Below are 24,842 nucleotides of genomic sequence, written 5' to 3'. Positions count from 1 at the left end.
ATGGTCTTAAATTGAAATAAAGGGAAATTTAGATTGAAGGTGGTTAAGCTTGGAAACATTACCTGGAGTTTCTGGAATCTCTGTGCTAGGTAATTTTTAAGAGTTATTAAATAAACACTTCACTGGAATGTCTTAGACAGGAATGATCCTGCCTTGGGTAATGGGATTGGACTAGATGACCTCTTGAGGTCCCTTGCATTCCCCTTTTTCCATGATTTTATGATTGCCTTACATGATGACTGAAATACAGTAAAATCTGTGCTGGCACTTTACTAACTGGCATGCTCTATTAACTGGCGTGCCGATTAACACAAAAGTGAAACCAGAAGTCCCACCGTGGCACTTCTGGTTTCACCAAGTCCCATGGCCCAGGGCAAAGCAGCCTCCATGGGGTCCTCCTCCCTGTCCCCTGGCACACTGCCATCAGGGAGTGAAAGCCCTGGTGTGCCAGACATGGCGGAAGGGGCGGTGCCCCAAACAGGTGGTGGCCCGAACAGATGTCTTTCAGATAAGTGGCAATTTTAGTTAACCGGCACTCCCCATTCTCCCTGGATGTTGGATAACACAGCTTTTGCTGTACTGATATTGCCAAATCTGTCAGTCAGCACAGACCCCATCATGAAGTAATATGGACTTGGCTTCAACAGTTAATGCCTATTAATAGAGATGATAATTTTTTTCATTTTGTCAGAGCTTCTAGAGGTTAGTAGTGCCCAGATGCTACTCACCTTCAAAGTTTCAAATGTGAGGTGCTGCTGGTTACCATCCTGTCATTCTTTTCATTTCGTGTGTCATAGGACTTTCAGTTTGAAGTGCTTTCAGACAGCAGATGCTTAGCACCACCCAGAACTATTTTTACCTTTCATCCAACCCAAGTGACGCAACTGAATGTCTTAACTGGTCAAAATTAAGGTACAGCCGACAGTAAAGGTGAGATTACATGTTAGAGTTAGGAGGTGCTAATTTGAAGGAATGGTAGTCTGAGTTAAGGATAACAAGTGCTGGTTATCAGTTATATGTTCAGGGTTAATCCCCTCTAAGCACTACTCTCAGTAGGAATGTGGGAAACAGGCTGTATTCACTTTAGATTTGGCTCAAATTGGGGACAGTGATTTGATTTGTTGATTCAGATCACTGTCCCAGTTTGATTCAGCTGAATCTGAAGATTCGATGCTGATTGAGAGAATCAGTGATTTGGCCATAGACACAGCTTTAAAAGTTTTTTCTATATACCTTTAAGTAGCAGGCATGGCTTAGAAATGCTGTGATGCTGGGGTGCACGGAGCGTCCCGCAGGAGTGCAGGGGGCGCCCTCCATATGCTTGGAAGCGAACCAGGAAGTGGTCTCCTGATTCCATTTGGATTTGGAGATTTGGCTGCTGAAGATTTGCACAGCCCTACTGCTCAGACCTGCACTAGAGGGCTGGTGAGCAGGGGTGGGGCTAGGGACTGCAAGTCTGCTCCAGGCCTGTCCTTCTCACTGGATTTCTCGCCACAGTATAAATTGGGGGGAGAGGGCTCTCATTCATCTTGGATCAGCCCCTCTGTCCCCCAAATAACTCTCCTGCCCACCATTATTCCTGAATGCCTCTCCCCCTAACTGGTCCCTTTACCCCCATTTTGCTGCCCTGCCACCCCAATCAGTCTGTTCTTGACAACGGTGAAGTCTTTCTTTTGTGCTTCGATGCATAGATCATCAGCATATATGAAGCTCCTTGTATTACTCTGTATGGGTTGGTCATTGGTATATATGTTAAAAAGTACTGGTGCTAGCATGCTACCCTGTGGGAGGCAGTTTCATTGTCATCTCCGGTGGCTCCATTTCATGCACAGTTCTATATAAAAACATCTATTTTCCAAAAGAGCTTGGATGAGCTGAACTAGGTGGTAGTTATGCATCATATCAAAGACTTTGGCAAGCAGGTTCCGGTGGTTGACTGTCATATGCTGCTGATAGGTCTACAAACACAGCATCTGTTATCATCCCTTTTTCAAATCCATCTTCTAGAAGCCGAGGAATGTTTAGTATTTGGCCAGAGCAGAACTTTCCTGCTGGTCTAACTCTGGCTTGTTTTGGTATTAGATGTTATTCAATATGAGGTGAAAGGCAATTAAGAACAAGGCATTCATAAAGCTTATAAAGATGGCAAAGAATTGACAATGGCATAAAGTTCTCCGGGTCAGAGTCATCCTTCCCTGGCTTTAAGACAGCTATTACATGGGCTTGTTGCCATAGTTTAAGTATTGTAAGGGTCGATGAGCAATTGTTAAAAAGGCATAATATCCATAACTTGGTTGGGGGACCAAAGTGCTTGATCTGCTCTGTGCATATATCATTAAATCCACTTGCTTTGCTGTTATGGCCATAGCAGAAGTGTTCACATTGCAGCCCACCAGATTCTAACAAATCTGCTAAATATCTTGTCATCAACCCAGCTTTGTGTCATCTGAAAACTTGCTAACTATGCCCTCAATACTATCGTCCAAATCATTAATGAAATATTAAACAGTACCAAGCTCAGGACACTGTATCAACAAAACAGTTGGTTGTTGTCCTCATGACAATCACCCAACGCACTGGGCTCTGTTGACAGGGGAGTTGTCTGAACAGTGACCTTAGCCAGGCGTGAGAGGCTGGATAAACAATGATATCTGGACAGATTGCTGAGCAGTGGTACTTTGAACAAAGGCTTCTCCTATGCTTTACTAAAATCACTAAACAGGCTGACTTCTCTAAGACAGACATGCAATGGAGCCAGTATATTCTTAATAGCCTTCACAAGCCAGGGAGGAAATAGATCCAAAACGTACATAAATCTGATGGCACAAAGTTCCACCCAGCACCTCCAATATCTCAGTGAGTGACATTGGCCAGAAGCTAAGCAGAAAAAAATTGGCATTTTCCCTCTCAAAATATTGCTCTGCCCCCATAGACGCAGACAGCTTTTTCCAAATCCATTTGATTTTATCTGCAAAATAACAAGAAATTTCCTCACAACAGGAGGAATCCAGATCAGCCACTCAAGAGACAGCCTGGATTAACCAAGCTATCTATAACCCCAAACAAATCTTCTGTCAAGAGATTTTGCTAGTGCTAAGGTGTTGGCAAGGAAATATTTCTCACACAGCTACAGGAAAAATATTTAAAATCATTATACTGCATTTTGACGAATTGTGTCTTCAAAACTATTCTACTACTATTCTTTCTTGATTTTTGTCATGGGTCATTCATAATGTAGAGTGACATCTGTGAGTGAAGGAGGGAAAGAAGGAGATTAGATACTACCCTATGCATGCCAGTGGATGAAACATAATGATATAGTTTGGCAAAATGAGGGTCAAGCACTTGCTTTTGGAAGAATATTCTGAGGGTCAATCATATACTGTGGCATCCTACTGTCAAAACTGTTTTCTCACCGGGTCAAGAGGGGGTGTATCTAACAATTACATAGCAGAGGATATAGTTTCTTTTTCAAGGGGTACCCTCCTCTGAATTTTTCTTAATAATCAAAAGACAAAGATAAGCTGTTAGTCAATAATTTATGTAAAGAAGGACTTCAGGTAATGAGGGCTATGTTGCTTTATATTAGCCAAGGTTCTGCCGCCAAGTCTAAGGACAGAAATTACACATAAACTTCCAATAAGTTATTGGAAACCAGTTCAAATTTGTAACACAATAGAAGTTCAGTGCACATAAACCTTTTTCAAAATGGCTGAAACTGGTTTAAGATAAACTTGGATGGATGTAGTATCAGACCTACCTGATTTAGTTTAAATCAGTTTATTGAAATTGTCCCAGATCCCCTCCAGATTCAAGTTAACTCACAGTCCTCTAGCATCCCAGGATGCTTTGTAGGTGGGGCAGGCTAGCATTGGCCCAGGCTTTCTTCTCTAGCTGAGTAGGGAGGTGTGCTTTAGTGCCCCCTGGCTTCTGGCCTGGGCCTCAGCAGGCATGTGGGTGGATTTCCAGAATCAAAAATGAATGTCTGTTCACTTGCTTATCAGTTAATTCCATGTTACTTAGACTAACCTGCAAAAGATGAATCAATTCAGCCTTGTGCTTTTTAACTGTTTATAGTTAGCCCAGATGTTGAACAGAGGTAAGCTGAAACTGTGAACAGAAACTCTGGACAAAATGGTTCTTTCTTCAAGAATCAGACTGTCCTATGCTACTTCTAGTTAAGCACCATCGTTTTTATAGGATCATACAAAAATAGGGAGTGGGGGGAAATTTCAGAGGTTATGTAGTCTGTTCCTGAGTTCTGAGGCAGAATAAGATTACCTGGAACATGCTTGACAAAAGCTTGTCTAAATTGTTCTCTAATGACAGGTGTTCAACCTCCTCTCTACAGAACCTGTTCCATTGCTTAACTGTCCTTATCATTAGAAAGTTTTTTCTGTTTGTGCAAACTAAACTGATTTTTTTGTCCTAACTTGGTGGACTTGATGAAGAACTGATAACTCCCCCCAGACAACCTTCTAAATATTTAAAGACATTTATCTCCTTCGGTCTTACCTTTTCTAGACTAAACAAACCCAGTACTTTCAATCTTTCAACCGTTTCCCATTAGTCATGTTTTCTAAACTTCTAATCATTCTTGTGGACTCTCTCAAATTTGTTTACATCTTTCTTAAAGTGTGGCTCCCAGAACCAGACACAGAAATCTAACTGAGGTTTTGCATATTTTGAACATGAGGGAATCATTGCTGCATATGGTTAACCTATGACATGCTTATTAATACATTCAAGAATAGCATATAACCTTTTTTTCTAATCTCATCCCATGTTGACTCATATGTGGTTTATGATCCACCATAACATCGGGCTTCTTTTCTGTGGTACTGTTGCCTAATCAATTATTCATCGTTATATTTTTTGTGCATTTAATTTTTCGTTCTTAAGGGTAATATTTTAAGGAATCTTTCAGGAATTTCATTCAACTGATTTAATGCTATTTCTCCAATGTATCAAGATCATTTTGAATTTTATTATGATTGTGTCCTTCCAAGCATGGTGTCACCCACCCATTTTCCAAGTATACTCATTACTCTGTTGTCCAGGTCCATAATAAAAATATGGAATAGATCTGGATCCAGGATAGATCCTTGCAGATCCCCACTTGGTATGTCCTTTTGACTGCAAACCACTAACTACCCTTCAAATAATTTTTCAACCCATTGTATACACATATTGCTGTAATTTCATGTAGGTTATATTTCCTTAGTTTAGTTAGTAAATGCATTGCTTTGACACAATATCACTACATGTTATGTTCTCTTCCACCCATTAGCCCTGTTTGTTATTCATTCCAGTTATTCATTTTGACCCCAGAGAGTAATTATTTCAAAATATTTAAAAAATGGTTTTAGTCATTTTTTCTCAACATTTCCAAACATTTTCTGCTCCCCGGAGTAAATTCTTCAATTGGTGGTTAGTCCAGTTCAACTATAGCACAATTCCATATCCTGTCAATAAACCAGTTTTTGGACTCATGGCTGGTGTTTGTTCTTTACACATACTAACAAGCCCAAGGGAACTTTTTTTACAAAATAAAATGTAGTGCTTCTAAAAGTACATGCCTCCCTTTCATATTTTCTTGCCTCTGTTCATTCAATTAGGAATGTATAATTTTGGCTCTTCCGCACTCCAAAAAAAATTCATCTCCTTCCCATATTCTTCACTATTTAGTCTCTGTTCATAGATCCCAGTGGATCTATTTATTTTTAAGGCCCAATGCTGATTAAGAACTTTAAATATTCTTTACACAGGAGCCTCAACAACTTCACAGTCTCTGCTGTTCAGTTATAGTTCCATTTCCTAACTCTTTGTATTTTACCCAGAACAGATAGATAGGGCTGAAACAGAAGAATTCCTTCCCTAGCAACAGCAAAGTTTCAGATGGTAACAGAGTTTTACAGAGCAAACTCCCAGTATATACAAATATGCTTAGTATAGAAGGTATCAGTCAGAGCCGAACCTCTCACTGGCTTCATCGGGGCCTTGATTTCAGTACACGGCTTATTGTCTTCTATAAATCAGTCTGTTCAGTTCAATGGGACTCTTTGCAGACTAATAGTACTCAATATAGGTAGGAGTGGCATAACTGAGCCTAACTACTCAACCAATGTGGAACATGCACTAACATTGGAATTGCTAGTATTTTCACTCAGTGTTTATGTTTAATAAAGTTGCTCTTCATACATTTGGCTTTAATGTCAAACTTGATCTGCATCCACATTACAGAATGATCACATTAGTGGCTCAGTACAAGCAGCATGTTGGCTTACATGTGGATTACAACCTGTATTCCCTGATGGGTCAGCTAGATTGTACTAAAGCACTCCCACAGTCAGGCAGGAGGTTGTTGTGTATGGATGGGACTTATTGTCAGTTTAAAAAAAGCTTAAGTTTTTTAAGTCCTGATAAAAGCTAGGAAAATGTGTCACAGTGTTGCTATTCCCAGGCATTCAAAACTCATGAATCCAGGCCCTGGAATCAACAGCATAAAGCAAAAATACCCAAGGAATTTCTCCCGCATCCCAGTAACTGATTTTAAGTCCAACTCACGCTGAGCCCTGGAAGAGGAAATTAATTCCAGGCCCTGGAATCATATGAGATAAGCTTCAAAATTGTGTGACTTCCCCCAAATAATAAATGTAGGCCATGTCTACACGAGATGCTGACTGTGCAGTAGTCTGATACTACAGCACAGTAGCGTTGCATAGCAAAACCGTGATGTGATGCTACTGTGCAGTAGCATTAGGTCAGTGTGCGGTAGTATCACAAAAAATGTGTTCGCCAGCGCTACTACATAGGAACTCAGGTTACTGTGCATTTATCTAATACTTGTATAAACAAGTATACTTGTTTAAACAAGTATTAAATAAATGCACAGTAATGGCTGCACAGTAGCGTCTTGTGTAGCCATGGTCATGGATGCTTAATTTATCTACTGGTTACTATGCCTTTTTAGATATATTTGTTTAATCATTTTTGGTTTTCCTCCACAACGCAGGGGCCAGAAAATGATTAATTTTTAAATGAAGATGAAATTTGTAATTAATTATTGGACTCCATGTGTTGGGACATTAAGAATAAAACAAGATATTGTGAAATTCATGGTATAATCATGAGAATGGTCAGTGTTTAACTTCATTAAAAACTATTTCATTATCAACTATATCTGCAGGAAATAGTTACAGCTTGTGAAATTAATAAACCCTTGATTTTGGTGTTTTACTTTTATGTATCTATGATACAGCCTTTATTTCATGTTACAAAGAGCTTTTGCATTTGTTTTAAATAAAAATGATCTAAAGACAAGTGAAATGGCCAACAGCTGTGAGTTATATCAAGCACCAAAAAAGTTAAGGCTCACTGCTGTTTGAAATATCATAAATCCTTAATGATGTTCTAAAAACTGAGAAATAATTCTGGCTGCCATATTCACTCTTTATTGAACTGAGTTGGTTGGAAGTATTATTATTTAACAAAAGAGCATTATATCAACTCAGTTATGGGTCAATAATGCAAATGAATTTGGCTTACTACTTGTATTTAACAAGACTGAGGAATGTAAAACTTCAGTAATTCAAGATTCCTTGTTGCATAGTTTTTGAAATAACTCAAGCTCAGGCTCCCATCCAAATTTGGAGATCTTAAGTGGTCCATATTTCACTTCTCAACTTTCCTTGTAATATTTGATTTCAATTTGCAACAATACTGTGTCTACAGTATTTACACTCTGCAAAAAAAATCCCTTTGTTCAACAATTATAACCGTTTTCTTCCAAAAATTCCCATTATTTTGATAGTTTCATGTCACTCATTTTTTTTAGATCGTGTTTGATTTTTTTTAAGGAATGTATTGTTTTGGGTATGGTAATTCTCCAAAAATTGGCTTAGAGTCAATTTATTTTCTTTAGCATGTGATACTAGCTAAAAGACAGCCTTAGAATTGCATTCACATCTTTTGACCAAGTAATTCTTATGAAATTCAAAGTTAAGACCAGACAGGGTTCCTTCTTAAGCCATATTTCCAGTCATGGAATTTATTTATATGATACATATTAACAGAGCAGTATGAATAATTGCCAGTGAATAATTTATTTGATAAATGTAGATGTTCCTTTGATTCAGTAAGTTTATGAGCCAATCACAGTTTCCTTGACTTATTCATTATTCAGATTTAGCAACATCTCGTTTAGCAAAACGAGAAATACTCTAAAATTAATTTTTTGATTGATTGATTGTGAAAAATTCAGTACTGATTGAACACAAGATATTTGATATCTAACTGGAATTGGTCAGTTTGAGGAACACATCAGTGTTTCTGCTATCAGACTGGATAAATTTATGAGTACTCCTGATGCTTTTATCATGCAGATTTAAAATGTGATTCCATAGTATTCCATTCAAATCTAAAATTCCCTTGCTCTGAAAATTAGTGTCAATAAAAGTTGATTGCTTGAATGTGCATGGAGAGTGAAAACTATGCTTGCATTATTTGGCCAAGCACATAAACTATGTAAATTCAGGCTAAATCCTGTTCCTAGGGAAATCCAAGCCAAAACTGTCACTATCAGTGGGATCAGGTTTGGACCAATGCATCCGCATGCTAGTGGTGGCTGGGAATTTGGAATGGGCCCTTTCTTCCGTTTCTTAGAGAACATACTATATGGGCTGAACTTCTTGGCCCCAGTTCTTCTCTGCAATCCAGTTGCATTGCCAGTGCAGCTGAAGAACTGACTGCATGCGAGGACTCCCTGGTTGCAGAGTGGGTCATTCCCTACAACAGATCTTTATCTCCCCTGTTGTGGTCCCTAATATAGGATACCGTCCATAATATATGTAGCTGGGTATTGCCAGAACTGAGGACCTGCAAAGTTGCTGGAAATATTGTCCTTTTGGTCCCGAGTTGAATGCAGCATGGATAGACCAGTTATTTAAATGTCTCAATGCCTGAAGAAGATATTAGAGAGTAGATTAAGGGGTTGGCACCATATTTCTTGCATTTAAACAAATCCTGTGAAATCACTGGGAGCTTTAGATTCAAAGAATTTCAGGACATTCACCTAACTGGAGTCTTAGCTGAAAATATTTGTGAGCCTTTCCAAAAAATCCTTGTTCATCTCCTTCATTTGTTACCAAGACAGCAGTTTACCTTACCCTGTAAAACAGATGTCCTCTATGACCAAAAATAAGAGCTTCGCTTTTGAGCCTAAGATTTTTAGCAGAACAAGGAATGCACGTTTACAAAATCTGACTATTTTGCCAAAAAGGCAAATAGGGACCCAAATTCCTAGACCCAGGATTTTGTTTGTAACTTTTTACAGTAATTCAGATGCTGAGAGAGAATTTTTTTGCCTGTGGTGTTAGCTTGTCTAAGCAAATGCTGTATATGGCAGAGAGAAACAAAAAGTGTTCCTAAAATAGGAATTAGCAATCTGGAAAGTTTAAAGTGCAGTATTAACATACAGTTACATGGTCACAAGCCAGATGAGACATGCTTCAAAACTTTGGTAAGTTAAAAACAGACAAGTCCTCGAAAGTGTCAAGGTAGAAAAATAATCCTGTGGAAAAAAAGAGGATTTTCATTCTAATGTAAGAAATGCTACATTCTCTCTTGATATATGTGATTAAACTATTGATGGGAGCTGTGGGAGTACTTCAGAAAGAAAAAACTATACTCCTGTGGGAGAATTGTAAAGTTTATTTAAGGTGAGAAAGACACTCTGAGGCCCTCTGGCAAATCAGTGGAAACTTCAGCATTAGTTAATAAGGAAAAAATCATGTAAATTTTATGGAAGCTATTTTAAGAGGTTCACCTGAGTTCTTCAGACCTCAAACACCCCTTGTTGTTGCTCCTATCTGCACAAAAATGTGCTCTCGGTCTCCAGCATTCCAAGATTGTAAGTAAATAATTGTGCCCTTGAACCATAGTGTAGATTAATTACTAGTTGGAAATTGTTCTTCTCTAATACAGAATGTGAAAAGTTTTAACAAAGAGAATATTCATTAAACTTGCGTGATTTTTTTTTTTTTTTGGGAAGGCAGATATGTATTTCTGAGGGCAAAAACACTAACAAGCTTTAGATATAAGGCCAAATTTTCTATGCGCTTGTACACTGCATGTGTCCAGAACAAGAAGTTATAATAGCTGCGTGTCCTTGTAATGTCAAGTAGTCTGGCTACTATGAGACAGAATATTTGTTGGGAGATGTTAAAGAATTTAATGAGGCTTTTCTGTCTGACCTGAACAGTCTTATTTTAACATGGCACTTGGGAAAAATAATCAGATAATGTTGGTCTGAAGAAATGATTTAAATCAGGCAAAGGAAACAGGCAATAATAAAAACAGACAGATGGGTCACTTTAAACTCTATATAACACAAATTCCTACATTCACTGTCAGGACTGTTGCAGTCATGCAGGACACACACAGCTAGTAATGAACATGTACATGGATTTCATCCTCTATATTAGTACATTAGGTAATGTGAATATTGCCCAGTAGCATCACTTGAATTATAGATAAACTTTTAAACCCAGCCTGTAGTTAGGTGCAGGAGGAGCAGATCAGGTAGGGGACTCTGAATTTGATATTTTGCAGTGAGGTCAAGGTTTTGCTACTCATATCAATGCTCACACCCACATTGCACTTACAAGTGTGGGAAACCCAGTGGATGATGCTCCTTTGCTGAAACTCGTGATAGTCCATCCAGCAGTTTGAGGGAATGCCTTATGCCTCCTTGCATCCCCCAGTGGATATACGGGGTGAGCTACAGTCTTGCCCACAGCTGAAAATCTGCGAATGCAGGGGTATAAATAGCAATTGTTGCAACTTGGCAGAGACACCAGTATTGGTGCCAGGTGCTGAGCACTAGTCTCTCACCTGATCCCAGAGACTCATGGACCCCAGCTGCTGCTGTCACAGAAACAAATTCCCTGGGGAGCCACCATTGTGATGCCCCCTCTCAATTGGCACCGAGGGCTTGTGCCCTGCTTGCCCACCCTTGTATTAAAGCTGTCACTAGAACCTTAAATTTGAGATGTGCTTGAACCAAAACTTCAAGTCTAAATGTAACCTGGTGGTCAGCATATGGTGTGCTTCCTCATCTGAGCCTGGTGGAGAGAGAAGGCAGGTGTGGCTACATCCCATCCCTGGCTCTCAGGGGAAGATGTTCTCAAGCATGCCATGTCCAAAAGCCTTGAGTTAATAGATTGTTGTCAGACTAAAACCTGTGATAGATTCAGTGTATATCTACTATCCTAGTGCTCTTCAGTTTACTTAATTCAGCACATCCTGCCCTCTCATTCCCTTTTGCACACACCAAGGGACTCGAGACCTTTAAACTTGTGGCTAAGTACTTTTGAGTGAAGTTAACACTGGAGAATCATAGATGGGACAGGAAGGGGTGAAGGCATGGAAAGAAATGTAGCCAACTTGGTGAGAGTGTGAAGGATCTTGTACTCTCAAATGCTAGGAACACAAGAAAGAGAAAAGTAAGATTTGTGAATATTAGGGGCACTCAGATAACACAAAACAGCAGATATCTATACTGACTAAAAGGATATTTATCTATGAATAATTTCCGGAACAGCTGCCAACCAGAAGTGGTAATGAGTCTGGTACAACTTGGTCCCTAGTGGTACCATATATATGCAACATGCCTCCCCTTCTGCAGATGGTGTTTCTCATGTGCGGCTGGATACAATCAAAGGAACTGATTCTTGCATTTATGCCACTAGAACCAACAACAGAGCTCACTAGTTACAGGAGACAAATGTAAATATGTACTAGTTAGAGGATGAGTATTTGGGGGATTAGAAAATGTATCATTAAAGAATCACAGTAACCAAATCCAGAGATTCAAAATGTAGTGCTGGGTAACTCTGAGTTCATTAGAATGAATCTCTGTATTGAATTTCACTCTGCCATCTGGTGTTTAAAGACAAAAAAGCAGGGAAATTTCTAGAGTTTGATGCACTTATTTTATACGGAAGAACATATAAAGTGAAATATAGGTAAAGGCCAATGCTAAATAAGAAGAGATTTTAAGCCCTATTATTGTGTTACACCAGAAAAAGTAATTAACTCTCTGCAAGAGTAATTGCGATAGCTCTGGAACAGTGCTAAGCTGTTAAACTTCTCTCCAAGGGAGTCCATTCCCAGCAGAACCAACTTTCAGGGGCAGTGCATGATAAGCATAATGATTGATACTCCCATGGCAGACAGTGGAGACAATATTTGAAATAACTTCTCTTTCCTATTTACCCTTACCACATGCTCTCCACAATATATCTGCCAGCACTGTCTCATAGCATCTCTTAGAGAAAGATGTATAGGATTTGGGAAACATTATATAGAATGTAAAAAGGAAAAAAAAAAAGCTATATCCCTGCTACAGTGTTTTCCAAATAACCTAGAAGAAAGAGAGCATTCTATTTGATATGGGTGTTGTAGAATAATGTCACTTGTTGTTTTATTCCTTCCCAAGTTCCTGTTCCTCTATATGCTAACTCTTAGACACTCCAAGAGCTACCTAATACCCATCTGAGCTCTGCTTCATTTCATGTTCCTTTGCCCTTTAACTCAACTGAGGTTTTGGTGTGGAAGCTGCTGCCCCACCATGTGTCTGTGCTGGGAGACTGTTGCCTTTCTACCCACCTGGGGAAGGCCAGCAGTAAGTTGTTCATGATGACTAGGAGGCAATGCAGGTTCTGCCAGAAGCAATAACTGAGCTAGGACCCATTACTTCTTTGTGATGCTCCAGTCTGTTATTTGACCGTGAGGGTTCTCTGAACCAAGGACTGGTTCATCAGCTGGGATGAACCAGGGCTGTTTCATTTGGTTTATCAGCTATGATGAAAGCATCTGCCAAATCTGACCTTTTTTTTTTTTATTGTTCATAGTGTGGCTCAAAGAGACTTTTACAAACTTAACATCATAAATTCATTGTGACATGCATACTGAAAATGCAGTTTGGTAACAGGAAAAGACTGGTATTAGGAAAGCATGAACGAGAGACAATGAAAACAACTCACCTAGACGAGTTACACAGCAGGCTGAAGGAGACGAGAGGAACTTGACTGAGTCAGGAGAGAGCATTACATGTCACTGAGATGAAACACATTCCCTCCACCAAACATACCAGGCTGGAGAGCCTGATTCTCTAGTTCTTCCACAAATGTCTGTAAATTTTCTTCAAGCTGTCCCGTAACTATAACAAGCCCAAAGTCCTGAGAACCACTGCCCTGATCGTCTTCTAATCCTTTCTCAAGATTCTCGACTACGATGTCTACAAAACAAAAACATACCCAGACATCACCTAATATAACTGGTGGTGGGCGCAAGATTTATTCCAGATTTTTAAGTAACTGCAACTCAGGTTCAGATACAAATTAGTGGTCCATATTTCATAATTCCTTTAAATCAAATGACTATCTAAGGGGTTTTTGAATAAAGATACATGTTCCACAATATTCAAAATTTGGTCATTCAATGGAATTTGAGTTTTCTGGCTTTTCTTTCTGGATTTTTTTCTTGAAGACATGCTTTATTCAGACAGTACTACTGGGATCTATGAATTATGGAGGGCTACCTAAATGACTATTTATGATTTGTGTTAAAAAGAAGGTCAGGAAACAGGATCAATTGGTCCTTTGTGGCCGGAAAAACAAAATCTATTAATCTTTCAGTGATCCCTATCTTCCCTTTCTCATTTTTTTTATACACATATTGTTTTGTAAATTAGATTGTAAATTCATTGGGGGTAGTATCCATATCTTTTTGAGTATTTGGAAAGCATCTAATGCATCAGTGATTTGAGCTTAGTTGAGGAGAGAGGTCTTTCAGAGCTACTGTATTATTAATGATTAATAATACAGGACATAATGAAGCCCTAAAATGAGAGACCATTCACAGAAGTTTGTGAAGATCTCCAGAATACAAGCATTCCTCTTCTTATATGCATGTTTTTTATTGTCAGTGAAGAAGTATATAACAATGAATATTTAACTGTAATGATTCGGGCACAGTGATAAAACACACTGAGGCCAGGGATAGACACGCTGTTTGAAGCTCACCAAATGACCTTGAAGTGCTCCAGTTATTGTGCAGCTGTTCATGGGTGAAAAGCTTAAAAAATGACCCACAAAAAAGAGGCGTGTCTTTGAATGCCTTCTTCCTGAAGTGCTTCCTGAAACACTTTGGTGCTCCAGTGTTCCCTTCCCTTCCCTCCACTCCACTCCACACAGGAATGGGGGAGCAGGGTGGACAGCCCAAGAGGACTTTTCTGTGTACCTGGCTGTCCTTTCAAACCTCCAGAGAGGCCAAGAAGCAGGCAGCGATTCTTTCTTTCCATCACCCTGGCTGGAGAGCAGTGCCAGTGCATGCTTCCATGGCCATTTTGAATTGCTCCAGTGGGGAAAAAGAAGTCATATGTGTGCATGGTGCACATGCTAGATTTGGAGGGTTTTGGCATTTGGAGCCCTTTGGATCCATGTCTATGCATACCCTAAAGGCTGAACCAAGCAGGCTGCACCTCTCAAAATTATCACTCAGGCTGTTGGCAAATTCATTCAGACATTATGGCATCCATTTCCACTTGGCTTCTAATGAACAGATTCTCTTTGCAACAATGGCCCTAGAGAGTTAATTATTTTTGGGGAGTGGCGAGTACAAAAACTTGGGCTGGCACAGAAAAGGGCAGAACAAAATGTGCAGGCTTGCTTCAGCTGAACTTCAGCTGGCCCATTTCAGCACTTTTCAGAGCCCCTTTGTGATGATCTCTCTATAGTAGAGGGACAGAGTGGTTATTTAAGTGAAGCAATTGCAACCAGCTACAGGGACTAGTCCTTATTTATAGGTATACAATCTCGTAAACAAAGGATTTACTTCAGCATACTGACAGTTCACTATGGAGGGCTTAATACCATCCTGGGGCTTTATAATTCCAGCCAACCTGCAGGAAGGGAGTTTGCTTTTTACAGGATCTCAGTGGGATTTGCCGTATGTAATTTTACATGGAACAGGTGTAATTTTAATACTCCAGGACTGTATCTATATATGACTAGAGAGTACCCTCTCTATGAAAAAAGGGACTGAGGGTTGAGGTGGAGATACTCAGCTGTCATAGAGAACCAAGTGTATTTCAGCTATCTCATTTTAAGTGTATGCAGGTGCAGTTTTTAGAAATGTCCTATTTCCAAAAATGCAGCAACACGCCAAATTTGCTGACTCTGAGGAAAGGGACAAGATGTTAAAAGCTTTCAGAGGAGAAAAAATGAACTAAAATATGGTAAACAACTGTTTTTTATAACTAATAATGAAAAGACGTTTCCATAGGAACTCAAATCTATGAGAGCTAACAAGGTTATTTAGGGACACGCTGACTGGCATACAGTGGTAATAACAATTTTTAGCTCTTATACAATTCTGATATATGCTGTGCATGTTTTGATTTCTTAACATATTTTTCAGGGTAAAAGTGTTCATGTCAAACATTTATTTTCTCACTATACACCCACCCTTGTCCCCCCTTTTTCTTTTAATTTATTGTAAAAAAAGTTGAACAAGAAAGGCTGGAAACGGGAAAGTTTGGAGTATGGGACATAAAATTAGGAAGTCTTTTGACACTAGGTCACAGGCTGGAATCCAGCTCAGGTCAGCAGACAAATTCTTCTACATTTGGTATGAAAAATTCATAAATACTGACAAGGAATTGTTCATAGAAAAGGAACTATATTCCCTTTGTGTATATTCCCCCCAAAACAGCTTCATCCACAGCTGCTGTCAGCTGATGTCAATGAATTTATGCTGTTTGACATCCTCTAAGGTTCTGATTGCCACCTGACTCTTCTGTGATGTAGTGTGTGTAAGATGAACTTATTGCTCCATTCTGAATGAGCAGCTGTCTGCATGACCTCCTGATTGGTAACCTTGCTGGCGGTCTCTCTATAGACATGGAGACAACAGCCCTCTCATTAAGAGGAGTGCTAAACCTTTCTGGCAGACTTGACACAAGATTATATGGGAAAACTCATAGAGCCATAGCCAGGCATTTTTGTGCCCAGTGCAGGTCATGTGCAGAGTACCTCCACTTCTTCCATTCAATACAATGTCACGCTGTGTTAGAGCACCTGGTGCGAGAGCACTGATGGCACTACTTTAGCTATGGTACTGCTTGTAGGCAGTCTACCAAGGAGATGAACTGCTTTGCTTTTATCAATAGGGATCTTGGAAAGTCTAGGTTTTGAGACTTTCTGCCCCTGCTAAGTGTCTGACCTGTTGAGGTTCATCTGATCCTAAAATTGTGGATTTGTTATATCTCTATGACTCAGTGCCAGGTTCTTTTCCTGACTGAAATCCAGCTTGGCACAAGAATCCTTTGAGTGCATAGGGTACAGAAGAATACTTTGTTATTGTTCACATAATAAAGCTTCATGCACAAATGCAACTTGCAAAAATGTCCTTTAGCTAGACATTCCCCCCAAAACAGCCACCAAATCATTGACTCGTTTTAGTGCAGATTTTATTTTAGTATTCTAGAAGAGCAGAAATCCTATTGTTTCTCAGTCTCTCATGGGAAGGGCTCCTCTAGACTAGGGACAGACATTACACATAAACCAGTTTAAGTGATTAGAAACTAGTTTGAACCTGTAACAGAACAAATGTTCAGTACACATAAACCAGTTTGAAAATGGCTGAAACCAGTTTGAGATAAACCTGGTTAGTATCAGACTTAACTGATTTGGGTCAAACTGGTTTATGCAATGTCTGTTTTAGACCCCTTGCTGGTTTAAGTTAAACCAGACTCCCCCAGCATCCTGGTATGCTCTCTGGGCTGGATGGGGCTCTCTGCTTCACAACAGAGGTGGCCCCTCCCCTCTGCTCCCTGGCTAGAGCTCGGCAGGGACTGCAGGCATCTGCTCGGCTCTCCCTTGCTCGCCCCTTCTCCTCCCCACTATCTGCTAAGCAGGGATTTCCCTGACCCCTCTACCTTACATACAGGTCTCAGCATTAGCTAGCAGACCACATGCTGGCTATGGTCCTTGCTGTGACAGATGGGACAATGGCAGAATCAACAGGTAGCTGGTAATGTCCATCTGTTGCTTTCTTAATGGGCTGATAAACACTGAGTTAGGGGTGACAAACATTGTGTTATCAATTCCCTGCTGGGCTGGTCATGAGGGGAGGAAACCCTCCGTAATCAGAGCATCCTGCCAGGGTCTGGCCATGCCCCCCTCAGCTCAGCACTGTGGAAGGGAAGGGAGGGCTGCTCTGGTGCCCCCTGGCTCCTAGCCTGAGCCACTGCAGGCATGTGCCTGCATTTTTTCGGTCCAGAGGGGATGTCTGTATGGTTACAAACTGATTCAGCCTAGCCAGGTTAAACTAACCTGCAAAGATTGAGCTCATTTGGGCTCAGGCTTTTTGAGTGTCTGTCCCTAGCCCTACTAATAAAAGCTGTAAAGATAGGGTATGTCAAGGAGAAGCTAGTGTCCAAATACCCAGCAAAGGGGTATTCTTTAAGTGCTCAGAATTAACAAAATTGTGAATTTCTTGCTAAATCAGTCATGCATTACACCCATATTATGGATGGAGGAGCTGAAACACAGAGACATTCAGATCCCCTTGTGGAAAAGTACATACATTTTTGGCCTATGGTCAATTATAAGTACAAAAATGCATGTACCAAAGTCAGGATTGCTCATGTGAATGTGGATGGTCAGCTAATTCAGACTTGGATTCTCCAATACAATGCAGATCTCTTGTACATAAACTAGAGGAGTAACTCCTTGACTAACAGCAGTAGCGGGCTGATATACTAGGTCAAGGAAATGTCACCCCTATAACTAGTATGTTACACAAATACAAATCCTCCATTGATATATGTATCCCAGACTAATGTATATGAAATTGGGCATTTCCTGTTGCATACATGTACTTAAAGTCAGGGTCTATGCAGCAAGCCATAGGTTGTCTAATTAAATGAGTCACCTGGAGAAACTATAGTCTGTGTTAGACACAAAGGCTGAGTAGATGACCATTTTGGTCCCTTTGGTTTTAAAGTCTATGAATATCTGACAAAGCTGCTAAAATGGATAGGACTCAGAAGCTGCACTTTATTTGTTATGCTAACCATTAGCTCACTCTGCCTTTTCTTCATATTTCAGGCATGTCTTTCAGAAGATGGTCACTTCTTGAGAAATGAATAAATCCCTTTAATAGATGCATTTTGTTTCCTGTTTCTAAGGAAAGTCTTTAGGGGCAAAATGTTAATTGCATTTAGAATAATTACACTTTTGCTCTAGAATTTAGTACGTGAAAGGTAATTTTAATAATAATCAGGTAATTTTTTGGCAAATAAAGCTATCTGTGAAGACATTAATGAGATATATAATACAGCAGGGAAAAGACCCTTCATGGAATGTCAAAATGCTAATGAAGCACTAAGAAATAAGTCTTTCCTACTGAAGTTCTTCCATAGGTACAAGTCTCATGGTATTTCCCACACAATACCAGCTTAATTTGAGAGAAGTGCATTCCTGAACATCAGCCAATAGTATAATCAGCAAGAAGAAGCTTGACCTTTAAAACATGTGCACTGGTTAGAAGAGACCTTTCTTGTCACATAAAATTAACATGACTTGTCTCTCTATCTTAGGGATTTATAGGGTGCCTTATGATGTAGGCATCTTAAAAGATGCAGCTGTGATGATCTTAACCCAAAAGATCAGAAACTAAATAAAAATATTGTATTCTAAAAAAGCCAGAATTTCCTGCTATGATTTCAAATAATGGCCTGTCACAGTATATTTTTTATACAAAATTATTCCAATCAGTGTGACAGAAAGCTTGCCTCTACATATTAAATAACAATAATTTTGGCAGTCACTGGAAATTAATGTCATGTGTTTTACTGACATTTCAAAATATTGGACTGTAGGGGGAGATAAGTTCAGTAATACATTATACAAGGAAACAATTTGATTGACAAGTAATGTACAGTATTTCCTTGGTGTCATGCCAAGGACTTGCAATGCTTTTAAAATAGTAAAGTAAATAGAAAATATGTGATGTGCCAAACCACAGAAGATGCTGATGATGGTTATGGAGTGGGAGATTCCTTAAAGAGTCCCTGTAGCATACTTACTATACTGTACTGTACATTTTGCACATGCTATTTATTATGCTGCTTGTAATTTGCATGTAGTCATATTTTCCCCCAAGTGCATTATGTGAGAAGAGAAACAGCAGGCAAGTGTTACTTATTGTGAAATCAGGGTTATTATGTCTTTTGCTGTCCCATTAGTTTCACTGAAATCAAGTTAGCATTTTCAAGGGTCAGTGGGATAGCAGTTAATTTATTCACATACAGAAGATTGCTCAGAAGACAGATATAAATGTTACTTTCTACAAACAGATGCAAATGCACAAATTCACTGGAGCCACAAGAAATAATAATCAAACAGTTAACTAATGGAAAAAGCTATGTCAAAATCCTTGCCATTCCTCAATCACTTCTTTGCTTTCCACTTACCTCTCATCATAGCTCCTTTATTTCCCTCCCATACTTTTTCATACAGCCTCAGCAATGAACAGAGAGAATTAAAGGGCAGCAGCCCTTGGCACCACTTTTGAAAATGAAGGGGACACAAAACCAGTGGCTGCTGCAGCTGGCTCTGCTGTAACCAGTGGCAGTGTAGCAGCTAGCACTGCCCCATGCACTGCCACTGCCCAGGGCACACAGCTGTCCTATTACACCTCTGTACAGGTTTCTTGCCTAAAAATTAAGGTGTTTCTACATTTCATTCAGAACTGAGACTACAGCAAAATCTGAGAAAAGACTATTAGCATGCCTAGACTAGCTTTAACCTAGCCAGTTTGGGTACTGCTAGCGCTAGTAGTGTAGCCATGGAAGCACAGAGGTCTGAGCAGAATGATTTGCAGCCCATGCTGAGCTCTTCTTCCCTAGGTGCAATGTTACCAATACTCAAGTTAACTACTTTAAAATTAGCTTGGGTATGTCTATGCTACACAGCTGTTATAGTGTAGAGCTACTTTAAGAATGAAACTCCCAGTGGGTGTCTCAGTGAATGCAGCTATACTACCTAGCATACAGTGCTTAGTCTACTGTGCATTAGCATCTCAAAAAAAGCATGCGCTGGTGCTACTGCACAGTAGCCCCGATTATGATAGACTAAATTAGTACCTGTTATTAAAGTTACTAAACTTAATGAGCTGTAATTAGGGTGCATTACTGAACGTGTAGACGTGCCCTCTGTGTTTTTATTATTGATCTATTCAGACTATAAGCTACTTGGGACTCCTGGAGGATGAATGTCATCTTAACTTTTTTTTTGTACAGGGCTAGGTACATTCTCAGCACCTGATTCAGATCCAAAGCCAAAGACAATATTGCTGTCAACTTTAATGGATTTTGGGATGAAAGCCTCATATTCATGGCTCAAACTTCCTGGACTTTGAATGTATCTGTTTGCTTGGCAGCTGACAGAACCTTGACATTAAGTTGTAGGATTCGAAGTGCTGGCCCAATGGCACGAAAACCATAGGATTGCACAACATCTGTGTGGTTGGTGAAAATGACACTGGGATTCCTCAATAAGTTCACAGAATTCGGTTTGCTAGGAGGCTCATTAGTTTCCCTGGTGTGGCCCAGGTACTGATGGTTGGTGCAACATGAATGCTGATCCATTGCCAACCTAGACTTCACTTGGCAGCCAACAGACCATATCTGTAAGCAATATCTATCTATCTTTCTATACCATATATCTTTCTCTGATACCCAAAATAAAGGTGACTTAAAGATGAACTTTTTGTCTTGACACTCTTCTTTCTTGCCTTTGGAGATTTAAGCAAATCCCATAATAATTTAACTTAATTGGTTGTGAATTTGATTTGTTTTTAATGTTTGCCTTTAAAACAATTAAAACATTAAAAGTAAAGCAATATATCTGAATAGAATCATGAGATTTAAATATTGCAGAAAGGTAGTTAGCCATTTTAATTTGATGCCAGGCAGAAAGCAGGGTAGATTTGCATCTTACGTAGTTTCATAGTTTCTAGAGTCAGAAGGGACATGAGCAAATCATCAAGTCCAACCCCCTGCCATGGCAGGAAAGAGTACTGGGGTCAGACGACCCCAGCAAGGTGTTCATCCAGCCTCCTTTTAAAGACCCCCCAGGATAGGAGCTAGTACCACTTTGCTTGGAAGTTGGTCCAGATCCTAGCCACCCTGACAGTGAAGTAGCACCTCCTGATGTCTAGTCCGAATCTACCCTCTGCCAGCTTGTGACCGTTATTTCTAGTCACTCCTGGTAGAGCTCAGGGGAACAGGGACTCCCCCAGTGCCTGCTGGTCCCCTCTGACTGGTTTGTAACAGGCCACGAGATCCCCCTCAGCCTTCTCTTGTGGAGGCTGAACAGGTTCAGGTCCCTGAGCCTCTCCTTGCAGGGCCTGCCTCGCTGCCCTGATTGTGCAAGTGGCCTCCTCTGGACCCTCTCGATGCTGTCCAAATCCCTCCTGAAGTGTGGCGCCCAGAACTGGACGCAGTACTCCAGCTTCAGCCTGACCAGTGCTGCATAGAGGGGGAGGATCACCTCCCTGGACCTCCTTGAAATGCATCTGTGGACGCATGACAGGGTGCGGTTAGCCTTCCTGACTGCATCCTCACACTGCCGGCCCATGTTCATTTTGGCATCAATGATGACTCCAAGATCCTTTTCTGCCTCTATACTGACGAGAAGGGAGTTCCCCAGTCTGTAGGTATGATGCTGGTTCTTCCTCCCCAGGTGCAGTACCTTGCACTTAAAGCCATGCTGCAGTTATTGGAAGGTAGTCTCCCAAATGTTTCTAGTAAGATCAAAGTTGTGGCAGTTGAGTCTGAGGAAGGCAACTGGTGGGGTGGCCAAGGTGTCTAAACAGGTCTCAGGGAGCCACTAGAGGGTTCCAAGTGACTTTGTGAAAATTGACGCTTGTTATATCCTATCACAAATACCTTTACTCCTTAAAGAAGATGAAGGAAGCAAAATTCTTCAAATTGTCATGCTCCAACAAGAATGCTACAATCTAAAGCGATATTATCAATCTGTCTACATCCTCAATCTGTACTATCCTGTGGTTTTTTGGTGCCACTATAGAACTCAATGAGCTGCAGCTCTGTGGAGTCCTCAAGTCCAGCAGCTAATACTATGGGAATATTTCCATGACAAGGAGCCAGACAGTGATCAACTATCACAGACCTGAACCATAAACAGTGCAAGGACAGCTCCTAGACTCCAGCTGAGGGCTGCAGACCAACTCGACCTGGACAAAAAATGTTTCTGCCTCTGCACCCACTCTGAGATTGCCAAAAAAACAACAAAGTTTCAGTTACAACTTCAGTCCTGTGGAACAGAGAGCCATACTCAGCCTTATAAACAACATTATATCATCATGAAACAGACTGATAAAGGGGGTGTGACTTTTGTCATGGACAAAAGAAACATACATACAGAAAACTGAGAGACAACTTTCCAAAACAGAATTGTACAAACTCCCAACCAAAGACCCTACAGCATAATACCAGAAAACACTAGATAAACATTTAAAGATGGTACCTCTGGAAACACAGGGGCGGATTACTGCTTCTACCTCCTGGGAGCCCAACCCAGGAATCTTTTACTTTTACCAAGATCCACAAACCTGGCAACCCAAGACATCCCACTGTCTCTGCAACTGTCATGATCACAGAGGGAGTTTCTGGCTATGTTGACTCAATCCTATTTCCACAGGCTGTGGGAGCTGCCAGCTAATTGAAAGATACCACAGATTTCCTAAAGAAACTGGGCTCTGTTGGCAAACTTCCAGCTACCACTATATTAGCTACTACAGATCTGACATCTCTGTGTACCACTTCCCCATGAAGATGGATTACAAGCCAGAAAGAACATTATCCCTGATGAGGACACTGTTTCTATTTCCATCATTCTCTCCTGTTTTGTCCTTGTTCACAACTGTTTCAGATTTGGGAACTCCCTGTACCTACAAATGCATGGCACTGCCATGAACACATGTATGCTCTCCCCCCCAAAGTCCACTGATGCTATCTTAATTGTATGAAAAATGGGAAGGAATATCTAGAGAAATTCTGCCAAGACTTTAACAACTTCCAGCCCTCCATCACGATGATTCTGGAATAGTCCTCCCAGCAAATTAATTTCTTGGACACTACTGTGGAAGTTTGCAATGGCCATATCACCACCACACTGTATTAGAAACCAACCAACTGCAACAGCTACCTCCATGCCAGCAGCTCTCATCCTAACCTTATGCTAGATCCATTGTCTACAGTCAAGCTTTAAGTTACAACTGTATCTGTTATGATCCCACTGACTGGGATGCACACCATAAGGATCTGGAGCAGGAATTCCTACAGTTGTAATAAAATCTTAAAACTGTCACCATTTAAATCAACAGAGCCAGACTCAGACCCCACTTTGACCTGTTACAGTACCAGCCCCGAGACAAGGAAAACAAAATCCATAAGGACAAAAGCCTTGCTTCTGGCAGTCCCCTCACAGCATCTGACAAAGTAAACCTGCTGCTTACAAGATCTTATGTTATACATTTCTCATTTAGTTCATCTATAAAGTTTAAGTCTAGCCAGCCTTCTGCTTGAATATTACAAACATCTATATGGTCTAGTGCTACATACTTTTCAGCACGGGATTTATTTAGAAGATTTTGATTGCAATCCTCAAAACATATATGCTCAGACTTAAAATTTAAGCTCAGAAGTCACCTGGCTGGGGAAAAGTCACTTACTTAATGCTATGTGCATATGTTTGCAGGGTTGTGGTCTGTAACTGTTTTTTTCATAGCTTTTACACTGAACAAAGTTAATTCACTGGGCAACTTTAAACAATGCACCTTTATTCTGTTTATGGTGGTGATATATATCCATTACACTATGTTTGTTGAAAACCACATTTGGCATTTTCATAAATGCTTGAGCCAAACTCAAACCTCAGTGTTTGGATACAGGGTGAGGGTAGACTTATGTCTTGTTGGTTCTACAGTTCTGTTATTTTTTATTATATTTGATTATATATTGGGTTCATGTAATACAAACAAAGCTTTAGTTGGTTTTCTTTGGGTGGGGTAGGCACTCATTGTAGATGGAGATGTGGGAGATGAATGCTAGAAAGGGATTATGGCAAGAAAAAGGAAGAGGCAGAACAGGATGAAAGGTGACCAGTGACAATGCAGCAAATAAGGAAAAAAAAATTCACAGGATCCATGTTGTAGAGCTGAGTGAATGATAATTGCACCAGCCTGTGAAACTTCATGTTGGCTGCCATGTGGAAAGGGAAGGTGAGTGGTGACCCACATATGTTTCTTTGTGTTTCACCCAGATTTACCCTTTGGTCTTTTGAGTGTAGCTAGTTTCTTCAAAACAGAAGCCCTGGCTGTCTCAGAATGTCCATAATTCATCCCCTATGAGCTCCCTTCTAGTTTTTTGAGTTCCACTCATACAGGTGGAGGTGGGCAGGGAAGTTGCCAACCCAGTGTCTTGATGGGTCTTTTGGCTGTAGGAGAAGAGAAGCAAAGGGAGTCTAAGGCCACATCTACACATGCATTAATGCACCATAGTTACTGAGGGAGGAAGGAGGACCCAGGAAACTATAGGCCAGTTAGTCTTACCTCGATCCTGGGTAAGCTTTTTGAGAGAATTATCCTGGCACATGTCCACGAGGGGCCAGCAGGGGAAATTATGCTTAGGGGCAACCAACATGGGTTCATTAGAGGCAGGTCCTGTCAGACCAACCTGGTGGCCT

General features: G+C 40.4%; 1 long non-coding RNA gene across 2 annotated transcripts in view; it reads left to right on the top strand.

Moving 5' to 3' along the window:
* Window positions 1-24,842, top strand: part of LOC109321763 — a 122,904-nt gene that overhangs the window by 89,972 nt on the left and 8,090 nt on the right. Inside the window, exon 3 of one of the 2 annotated variants that reach the window (XR_002104166.1) lies at window positions 23,482-23,596. The exons of the other annotated variant lie outside the window; for it this stretch is intronic. This is a non-coding gene — a long non-coding RNA (uncharacterized LOC109321763). The remainder of the gene's footprint in view (window positions 1-23,481; window positions 23,597-24,842) is intronic. 2 annotated transcript variants of the gene reach the window in all.

This window comes from Crocodylus porosus, unplaced genomic scaffold (genome assembly GCF_001723895.1).
Source record: "Crocodylus porosus isolate Cpor-Errol unplaced genomic scaffold, CroPor_comp1, whole genome shotgun sequence".
NCBI lineage: Eukaryota > Metazoa > Chordata > Crocodylia > Crocodylidae > Crocodylus > Crocodylus porosus.
Note: the sequence above shows the minus strand (reverse complement) of the source record. Positions and strands in the feature narration are given on the sequence as shown.